Raw genomic sequence first — 10147 nt, 5'->3', positions numbered from 1 at the left:
GGCCCGGAAGCCTCCTTTCAAGAGGCCAGGCCTCCTTTCAAGAGGCCAGGCCTCCTTTCAAGAGGCCAGAGCCTCCTTTCAAGAGGCCAGGAAGCCTCCTTTCAAGAGGCCCAGGCCTCCTTTCAAGAGGCCAGGCCTCCTTTCAAGAGGCCAGAAGCCTCCTTTCAAGAGGCCCGAAGCCTCCTTTCAAGAGGCCCAGAAGCCTCCTTTCAAGAGGCCAAGCCTCCTTTCAAGAGGCCAGGAAGCCTCCTTTCAAGAGGCCCAGGCCTCCTTTCAAGAGGCCAGAAGCCTCCTTTCAAGGCCAGGCCTCCTTTCAAGAGGCCCGGAAGCCTCCTTTCAAGAGGCCAGAAGCCTCCTTTCAAGAGGCCAGAGCCTCCTTTCAAGAGGCCAGGCCTCCTTTCAAGAGGCTCCGGAAGCCTCCTTTCAAGAGGCCCAGAGCCTCCTTTCAAGAGGCCAGAAGCCTCCTTTCAAGAAGGCTCCAGAAGCCTCCTTTCAAGAGGCTCAGGAAGCCTCCTTTCAAGAGGCTCAGAGCCTCCTTTCAAGAGGCTCAGGCCTCCTTTCAAGAGGCTCAGAGCCTCCTTTCAAGAGGCTCCAGAGCCTCCTTTCAAGAGGCTCAGAGCCTCCTTTCAAGAGGCTCAAGCCTCCTTTCAAGAGGCTCAGAGCCTCCTTTCAAGAGGCTCAGAAGCCTCCTTTCAAGAGGCTCAGGCCTCCTTTCAAGAGCTCAGAGCCTCCTTTCAAGAGGCTCAGGCCTCCTTTCAAGAGGCTCAGGCCTCCTTTCAAGAGAGCTCAGGCCTCCTTTCAAGAGGCTCAGGCCTCCTTTCAAGAGGCTCAGAGCCTCCTTTCAAGAGGCTCAGAGCCTCCTTTCAAGAGGCTCAGAGCCTCCTTTCAAGAGGCTCAGAGCCTCCTTTCAAGAGGCTCAGAGCCTCCTTTCAAGAGGCTCAGGCCTCCTTTCAAGAGCTCAGAGCCTCCTTTCAAGAGGCTCAGAAGCCTCCTTTCAAGAGGCTCAGGCCTCCTTTCAAGAGGCTCAGAGCCTCCTTTCAAGAGGCTCAGAAGCCTCCTTTCAAGAGGCTCAGAAGCCTCCTTTCAAGAGGCTCAGAAGCCTCCTTTCAAGAGGCTCAGAGCCTCCTTTCAAGAGGCTCAGAAGCCTCCTTTCAAGAGGCTCAGAAGCCTCCTTTCAAGAGGCTCAGAAGCCTCCTTTCAAGAGGCTCAGAGCCTCCTTTCAGAAGAGCTCAGGAAGCCTCCTTTCAAGAGGCTCAGAGCCTCCTTTCAAGAGGCTCAGAGCCTCCTTTCAAGAGGCTCAGGAAGCCTCCTTTCAAGAGGCTCAGGCCTCCTTTCAAGAGAGCTCAGAGCCTCCTTTCAAGAGGCTCAGAGCCTCCTTTCAAGAGCTCAGGCCTCCTTTCAAGAGGCTCAGAAGCCTCCTTTCAAGAGGCTCAGAGCCTCCTTTCAAGAGGCTCAGAAGCCTCCTTTCAAGAGCTCAGGCCTCCTTTCAAGAGGCTCAGAAGCCTCCTTTCAAGAGGCTCAGAAGCCTCCTTTCAAGAGGCTCAGAGCCTCCTTTCAAGAGCTCAGAGCCTCCTTTCCAAGAGGCTCAGGCCTCCTTTCAAGAGGCTCAGAAGCCTCCTTTCAAGAGGCTCAGAGCCTCCTTTCAAGAGGCTCAGAGCCTCCTTTCAAGAAGCTCAGGAAGCCTCCTTTCAAGAGGCTCAGGCCTCCTTTCAAGAGGCTCAGAAGCCTCCTTTCAAGAGGCTCCAGGAAGCCTCCTTTCAAGAGGCTCAGGCCTCACTTTCAAGAGGCTCAGGCCTCCTTTCAAGAGGCTCCAGGCCTCCTTTCAAGAAGGCTCAGAGCCTCCTTTCAAGAGGCTCAGAGCCTCCTTTCAAAGAGGCTCAGAGCCTCCTTTCAAGAGCTCAGAAGCCTCCTTTCAAGAGAGCTCAGGCCTCCTTTCAAGAGCTCAGGCCTCCTTTCAAGAGGCTCAGAAGCCTCCTTTCAAGAGGCTCAAGCCTCCTTTCAAGAGGCTCAGAAGCCTCCTTTCAAGAGGCTCAGAAGCCTCCTTTCAAGAGGCTCAGAAGCCTCCTTTCAAGAGGCTCAGGAAGCCTCCTTTCAAGAGGCTCAGAAGCCTCCTTTCAAGAGGCTCAGAGCCTCCTTTCAAGAGCTCAGAAGCCTCCTTTCAAGAGGCTCCAGGAAGCCTCCTTTCAAGAGGCTCAGGCCTCCTTTCAAGAGGCTCCAAGCCTCCTTTCAAGAGGCTCAGGCCTCCTTTCAGAGGCTCAGAGCCTCCTTTCAAGAGCTCAGAGCCTCCTTTCAAGAGCTCAGAAGCCTCCTTTCAAGAGCTCAGAGCCTCCTTTCAAGAGGCTCAGAGCCTCCTTTCCAAGAGGCTCAGGCCTCCTTTCAAGGCTCAGAAGCCTCCTTTCAAGAGGCTCAGGAAGCCTCCCTTTCAAGAGGCTCAGGAAGCCTCCTTTCAAGAGAGCTCAGAGCCTCCTTTCAAAGAGGCTCAGAGCCTCCTTTCAAGAGAGCTCAGGAAGCCTCCTTTCAAGAGGCTCAGCCCTCCTTTCAAGAGGCTCAGAAGCCTCCTTTCAAGAGCTCAGGCCTCCCTTTCAAGAGGCTCAGAAGCCTCCTTTCAAAGGCTCAGAGCCTCCTTTCAAGAGCTCAGAGCCTCCTTTCAAGAGGCTCAGAGCCTCCTTTCAAGAGGCTCAGAAGCCTCCTTTCAAGAGCTCAGGCCTCCTTTCAAGAGGCTCAGAAGCCTCCTTTCAAGAGGCTCAGAAGCCTCCTTTCAAGAGGCTCAGAAGCCTCCTTTCAAGAGGCTCAGAAGCCTCCTTTCAAGAGGCTCAGAGCCTCCTTTCAAGAGGCTCAGAGCCTCCTTTCAAGAGGCTCAGGAAGCCTCCTTTCAAGAGGCTCAGAAGCCTCCTTTCAAGAGGCTCAGAGCCTCCTTTCAAGAGGCTCAGAAGCCTCCTTTCAAGAGCTCAAGCCTCCTTTCAAGAGCTCAGAAGCCTCCTTTCAAGAGGCTCAGAAGCCTCCCTTTCAAGAGGCTCAGAGCCTCCTTTCAAGAGCTCAGAGCCTCCTTTCAAGAGGCTCAGAGCCTCCTTTCAAGAGGCTCAGAAGCCTCCTTTCAAGAGGCTCAGAGCCTCCTTTCAAGAGGCTCAGAAGCCTCCCTTTCAAGAGGCTCCAGAAGCCTCCTTTCAAGAGGCTCAGAGCCTCCTTTCAAGAGGCTCAGGCCTCCTTTCAAGAGGCTCAGAGCCTCCTTTCAGAGAGCTCAGAAGCCTCCTTTCAAGAGCTCAGAGCCTCCTTTCAAAGGCTCCAGAAGCCTCCTTTCCAAAGGAGCTCAGAGCCTCCTTTCAAGAGAGGCTCAGAGCCTCCTTTCAAAAGGCTCAGGCCTCCTTTCAAGAAGGCTCAGGCCTCCTTTCAAGAGCTCAGAGCCTCCTTTCAAGAGGCTCAGAGCCTCCTTTCAAGAGGCTCAGAGCCTCCTTTCAAGAGGCTCAGAGCCTCCTTTCAAGAGCTCAGGCCTCCTTTCAAGAGCTCAGGCCTCCCTTTCAAGAGGCTCCAGGAAGCCTCCTTTCAAGAGGCTCAGAGCCTCCTTTCAAGAGGCTCAGGCCTCCTTTCAAGAGGGCTCAGAGCCTCCTTTCAAGAGGCTCAGAGCCTCCTTTCAAGAGGCTCAGGCCTCCTTTCAAAGAGGCTCAGAGCCTCCTTTCAAGAGGCTCAGAAGCCTCCTTTCAAGAGGCTCAGAGCCTCCTTTCAAGAGGCTCAGAAGCCTCCTTTCAAGAGGCTCAGAGCCTCCTTTCAAGAGGCTCAGAGCCTCCTTTCAAGAGGCTCAGAAGCCTCCTTTCAAGAGAGCTCCAGGCCTCCTTTCAAGAGGCTCAGAGCCTCCTTTCAAGAGGCTCAGAAGCCTCCTTTCAAGAGGCTCAGAGCCTCCTTTCAAAGAGGCTCAGAAGCCTCACTTTCAAGAGCTCAGGCCTCCTTTCAAGAGGCTCAGAAGCCTCCTTTCAAGAGGCTCAGAAGCCTCCTTTCAAGAGAGCTCAGAGCCTCCTTTCAAGAGCTCAGGCCTCCTTTCAAGAGGCTCAGAAGCCTCCTTTCAAGAGGCTCAGGCCTCCTTTCAAGAGCTCAGAAGCCTCCTTTCAAGAGGCTCAGAAGCCTCCCTTTCAAGAGGCTCAGAAGCCTCCTTTCAAGAGGCTCAGAAGCCTCCTTTCAAGAGGCTCAGAGCCTCCTTTCAAGAGGCTCAGAGCCTCCTTTCAGAGAGCTCAGAAGCCTCCTTTCAAGAGGCTCAGGCCTCCTTTCAAGAGGCTCAGAGCCTCCTTTCAAGAGGCTCAGAAGCCTCCTTTCAAGAGAGCTCAGGCCTCCTTTCAAGAGAGCTCAGAAGCCTCCTTTCCAAGAAGGCTCAGGCCTCCTTTCAAGAGGCTCAAGCCTCCTTTCAAGAGGCTCAGGCCTCCTTTCAAGAGAGGCTCAGAGCCTCCTTTCAAGAGGCTCAGAAGCCTCCTTTCAAGAGCTCAGAGCCTCCTTTCAAGAGGCTCAGGCCTCCTTTCAAGAGGCTCCAGAAGCCTCCTTTCAAGAGGCTCAGGCCTCCTTTCAAGAGGCTCAGAGCCTCCTTTCAAGAGGGCTCAGGAAGCCTCCTTTCCAAGAGGCTCAGAGCCTCCTTTCAAGAGGCTCAGAGCCTCCTTTCAAGAGGCTCAGGCCTCCTTTCAAAGAGGCTCAGAAGCCTCCTTTCAAGAGGCTCAGAGCCTCCTTTCAAGAGGCTCAGAGCCTCCTTTCAAGAGGCTCAGGAAGCCTCCTTTCAAGAGGCTCAGGCCTCCTTTCAAGAGGCTCAGAGCCTCCTTTCAAGAGGCTCAGAGCCTCCTTTCAAGAGGCTCAGAAGCCTCCTTTCAAGAGGCTCAGAAGCCTCCTTTCAAGAGGCTCCAGGCCTCCTTTCAAGAGCTCCAGAGCCTCCTTTCCAAGAGGCTCAGGCCTCCTTTCAAGAGGCTCCAGGAAGCCTCCTTTCAAGAGGCTCAGGCCTCCTTTCAAAAGAGCTCAGGCCTCCTTTCAAGAGGCTCAGAAGCCTCCTTTCAAGAGGGCTCAGGCCTCCCTTTCAAAGAGGCTCAGGCCTCCCTTTCAAGAGGCTCAGAAGCCTCCTTTCAAGAGGCTCAGAGCCTCCTTTCAAGAGGCTCAGAGCCTCCTTTCAAGAGGCTCAGAGCCTCCTTTCAAGAAAGGCTCCAGGCCTCCTTTCAAGAGGCTCAGAAGCCTCCTTTCAAGAGGCTCAGGCCTCCTTTCAAGAGGCCAGAGCCTCCTTTCAAGAGGCCAGAGCCTCCTTTCAAGAGGCAGGCCTCCTTTCAAGGGCCCGGAAGCCTCCTTTCAAGAGGCCAGAAGCCTCCTCAAGGGCCAGAGCCTCCTTTCAAGAGGCCAGGAAGCCTCCTTTCAAAGAGGCCAGAGCCTCCTTTCCAAGAGGCCAGAAGCCTCCTTTCAAGAGGCCAGAGCCTCCTTTCAAGGGCCAGAAGCCTCCTTTCAAGAGGCCAGGCCTCCTTTCAAGAGGCCCAGGCCTCCTTTCAGAGGCCAGGCCTCCTTTCAAGAGGCCCAGGCCTCCTTTCAAGAGGCCCGGAAGCCTCCTTTCAAGAGGCCGGAAGCCTCCTTTCAGAGGCCCAGGAAGCCTCCTTTCAGAGGCCAGAGCCTCCTTTCAAGAGGCCAGGAAGCCTCCTTTCAAGAGGCCAGAGCCTCCTTTCAAGAGGCCAGGAAGCCTCCTTTCAAGAGGCCCAGGCCTCCTTTCAAGAGGCCAGGCCTCCTTTCAAGAGGCCAGAAGCCTCCTTTCAAGAGGCCAGAAGCCTCCTTTCAAGAGGCCAGAAGCCTCCTTTCAAGAGGCCAGGCCTCCTTTCAAGAGGCCAGGAAGCCTCCTTTCAAGAGGCCAGAGCCTCCTTTCAAGAGGCCCGAAGCCTCCTTTCAAGAGGCCCAGGCCTCCTTTCAAGAGGCCAGAGCCTCCTTTCAAGAGGCCAGGAAGCCTCCTTTCAAGAGGCCAGGCCTCCTTTCAAGAGGCTCAGAGCCTCCTTTCAAGAGGCTCAGAAGCCTCCTTTCAAGAGGCTCAGAAGCCTCCTTTCAAGAGGCTCAGGCCTCCTTTCAAGAGGCTCAGAGCCTCCTTTCAAGAGGCTCAGAGCCTCCTTTCAAGAGGCTCAGAAGCCTCCTTTCAAGAGGCTCAGAGCCTCCTTTCAAGAGGCTCAGAAGCCTCCTTTCAAGAGGCTCAGAAGCCTCCTTTCAAGAGGCTCAGAAGCCTCCTTTCAAGAGGCTCAGGCCTCCTTTCAAGAGGCTCAGAGCCTCCTTTCAAGAGGCTCAGAGCCTCCTTTCAAGAGGCTCAGAGCCTCCTTTCAAGAGGCTCAGAAGCCTCCTTTCAAGAGGCTCAGAAGCCTCCTTTCAAGAGGCTCAGAAGCCTCCTTTCAAGAGGCTCAGGCCTCCTTTCAAGAGGCTCCAGAAGCCTCCTTTCAAGAGGCTCAGAAGCCTCCTTTCAAGAGGCTCAGAGCCTCCTTTCAAGAGGCTCAGAAGCCTCCTTTCAAGAGGCTCAGAAGCCTCCTTTCAAGAGGCTCAGAAGCCTCCTTTCAAGAGGCTCAGGAAGCCTCCTTTCAAGAGAGCTCAGGCCTCCTTTCAAGAGGCTCAGAAGCCTCCTTTCAAGAGGCTCAGAAGCCTCCTTTCAAGAGGCTCAGAAGCCTCCTTTCAAAGAGCTCAGAAGCCTCCTTTCAAGAGGCTCAGAAGCCTCCTTTCAAGAGGCTCAGAAGCCTCCTTTCAAGAGGAGCCTCAGAAGCCTGGAAGCCCACTTTCAAGAGCTCCAGGCCTCCTTTCAAGAGGCTCAGAAGCCTCCTTTCAAGAGGCTCAGGCCTCCTTTCAAGAGGCTCAGAGCCTCCTTTCAAGAGGCTCAGAAGCCTCCTTTCAAGAGGCTCAGAGCCTCCTTTCAAGAGGCTCAGGCCTCCTTTCAAGAGGCTCAGAAGCCTCCTTTCAAGAAGGCTCAGAAGCCTCCTTTCAAGAGGCTCAGAGCCTCCTTTCAAGAGGCTCAGAAGCCTCCTTTCAAGAGGCTCAGAGCCTCCTTTCAAGAGGCTCAGGAAGCCTCCTTTCAAGAGGCTCAGAGCCTCCTTTCAAGAGCTCAGAGCCTCCTTTCAAAGAGGCTCAGAGCCTCCTTTCAAGAGGCTCAGGCCTCCTTTCAAGAGCTCAGGCCTCCTTTCAAAGAGGCTCAGAGCCTCCTTTCAAGAGGCTCAGAGCCTCCTTTCAAGAGGCTCAGGCCTCCTTTCAAGAGGCTCAGAAGCCTCCTTTCAAGAGGCTCAGAGCCTCCTTTCAAGAGCTCAGGAAGCCTCCCTTTCAAGAGGCTCAGAAGCCTCCTTTCAAGAGGCTCAGGAAGCCTCCTTTCAAGAGGCTCAGAAGCCTCCTTTCAAGAGGCTCAGAGCCTCCTTTCCAAGAGCTCCAGGCCTCCCTTTCAAGAGCTCAGAGCCTCCTTTCAAGAGGCTCAGAGCCTCCTTTCAAGAGGCTCAGAAGCCTCCTTTCAAGAGGCTCAGAGCCTCCTTTCAAGAGGCTCAGGCCTCCTTTCAAGAGGCTCAGAGCCTCCTTTCAAGAGGCCCAGGCCTCCTTTCAAGAGCTCAGAGCCTCCTTTCAAGAGGCTCAGAAGCCTCCTTTCAAGAGGCTCAGAAGCCTCCTTTCAAGAGGCTCAGCCTCCTTTCAAGAGGCTCAGGCCTCCTTTCAAGAGGCTCAGGAAGCCTCCTTCAAGAGGCTCAGGCCTCCTTTCAAGAGGCTCAGGAAGCCTCCTTTCAAGAGGCTCAAGCCTCCTTTCAAGAGGCTCAGGCCTCCTTTCAAGAGGCTCAGAGCCTCCTTTCAAGAGGCTCAGGCCTCCTTTCAAGAGGCTCAGGCCTCCTTTCAAGAGGCTCAAAGCCTCCTTTCAAGAGGCTCAGAAGCCTCCTTTCAAGAGGCTCAGGCCTCCTTTCAAGAGCTCAGGAAGCCTCCTTTCAAGAGGCTCAAGCCTCCTTTCAAGAGGCTCAGAGCCTCCTTTCAAGAGGCTCAGAAGCCTCCTTTCAAGAGGCTCAGAGCCTCCTTTCAAGAGGCCCAGAAGCCTCCTTTCAGAGGCTCAGAGCCTCCTTTCAAGAGGCTCAGAAGCCTCCTTTCAAGAGGCTCAGAGCCTCCTTTCAAGAGGCTCAGGCCTCCTTTCAAGAGGCTCAGAAGCCTCCTTTCAAGAGGCTCAGAGCCTCCTTTCAAGAGGCTCAGAGCCTCCTTTCAAGAGGCTCAGAAGCCTCCTTTCAAGAGGCTCGGAAGCCTCCTTTCAAGAGGCTCAGAAGCCTCCTTTCAAGAGGCTCAGAAGCCTCCTTTCAAGAGGCTCAGAGCCTCCTTTCAAGAGGCTCAGGCCTCCTTTCAAGAGGCTCAGGCCTCCTTTCAAGAGCTCAGAAGCCTCCTTTCAAGAGGCTCAGGCCTCCTTTCAAGAGGCTCAGGCCTCCTTTCAAGAGGCTCAGGCCTCCTTTCAAGAGCTCAGGCCTCCTTTCAAGAGGCCCAGCTCAAGAGGCCTGGAAGCCTCCTTCAAGAGGGCTCTGGAAGCCTCCCTTTCAAGAGGCTCCTGGAAGCCCCTTTCAAGAGGCTCAGGAAGCCTCCTTTCAAGAGGCTCAGAGCCTCCTTTCAAGAGGCTCAAGCCTCCTTTCAAGAGGCTCAGGAAGCCTCCTTTCAAGAGGCTCAGGCCTCCTTTCAAGAGGCTCAGAAGCCTCCTTTCAAGAGCTCAGAGCCTCCTTTCAAGAGGCTCAGAAGCCTCCTTTCAAGAGGCTCAGAGCCTCCTTTCAAGAGGCTCAGAAGCCTCCTTTCAAGAGGCTCAGAAGCCTCCTTTCAAGAGGCTCAGAAGCCTCCTTTCAAGAGGCTCAGAAGCCTCCTTTCAAGAGGCTCAGAAGCCTCCTTTCAAGAGGCTCAGGCCTCCTTTCAAGAGGCTCCAAGCCTCCTTTCAAGAGGCTCAGGAAGCCTCCTTTCAAGAGGCTCAAGCCTCCTTTCAAGAGGCTCAGAAGCCTCCTTTCCAAGAGGCTCAGGCCTCCTTTCAAGAGGCTCAGGCCTCCTTTCAAGAGGCTCAGAAGCCTCCCTTTCAAGAGCTCAGAAGCCTCCTTTCAAGAGGCTCAGGAAGCCTCCTTTCCAAGAGGCTCAGAAGCCTCCTTTCAAGAGGCTCAGGAAGCCTCCTTTCAAGAGAGCTCAGAAGCCTCCTTTCAAGAGGCTCAGGAAGCCTCCTTTCAAGAGGCCTCAGAGCCTCCTTTCAAGAGGCTCAGGCCTCCTTTCAAGAGGCTCAGGAAGCCTCCTTTCAAGAGGCTCAGAGCCTCCTTTCAAGAGGCTCAGAAGCCTCCTTTCAAGAGGCTCAGAAGCCTCCTTTCAAGAGGCTCAGAAGCCTCCTTTCAAGAGCTCAGGAAGCCTCCTTTCAAGAGGCTCAGAAGCCTCCTTTCAAGAGGCTCAGGCCTCCTTTCAAGAGGCCTCAAGCCTCCTTTCAAGAGGCTCAGAAGCCTCCTTTCAAGAGGCTTCAAGCCTCCCTTTCAAGAGGCTCAAGCCTCCTTTCAAGAGGCTCAGGCCTCCTTTCAAGAGGCTCAGAGCCTCCTTTCAAGAGGCTCAAGCCTCCTTTCAAGAGGCTCAGAAGCCTCCTTTCAAGAGGCTCAGGAAGCCTCCTTTCAAGAGGGCTCAGAGCCTCCTTTCAAGAGCTCAGGAAGCCTCCCTTTCAAGAGGCTCAGGAAGCCTCCTTTCAAGAGGCTCAGAGCCTCCTTTCAAGAGGCCTCAGAAGCCTCCTTTCAAGAGGCTCAGGCCTCCTTTCAAGAGCTCCCAGCCTCCTTTCAAGAGGCTCAGGCCTCCTTTCAAGAGGGCCTCAGGCCTCCTTTCAAGAGGCTCAGGAAGCCTCCTTTCAAGAGGCTCAGAGCCTCCTTTCAAGAGGCTCAGAAGCCTCCTTTCAAGAGCTCAGAGCCTCCTTTCAAGAGGCTCAGAAGCCTCCTTTCAAGAGGCTCAGGAAGCCTCCTTTCAAGAAACTCAGGCCTCCTTTCAAGAGGCTCAGGAAGCCTCCCTTTCAAGAGGCTCAGAAGCCTCCTTTCAAAGAGGCTCAGAAGCCTCCTTTCAAGAGGCTCAAGCCTCCTTTCAAGAGGCTCAGAGCCTCCTTTCAAGAGGGCTCCAAGCCTCCTTTCAAGAGGCTCGGAAGCCTCCTTTCAAGAGGCTCAGGCCTCCTTTCAAGAGGCTC

The sequence above is a fragment of the Armigeres subalbatus genome, unplaced genomic scaffold, assembly GCF_024139115.2.
Source record: "Armigeres subalbatus isolate Guangzhou_Male unplaced genomic scaffold, GZ_Asu_2 Contig248, whole genome shotgun sequence".
Taxonomy (NCBI): domain Eukaryota; kingdom Metazoa; phylum Arthropoda; class Insecta; order Diptera; family Culicidae; genus Armigeres; species Armigeres subalbatus.
This window is presented reverse-complemented; position numbering follows the sequence as displayed.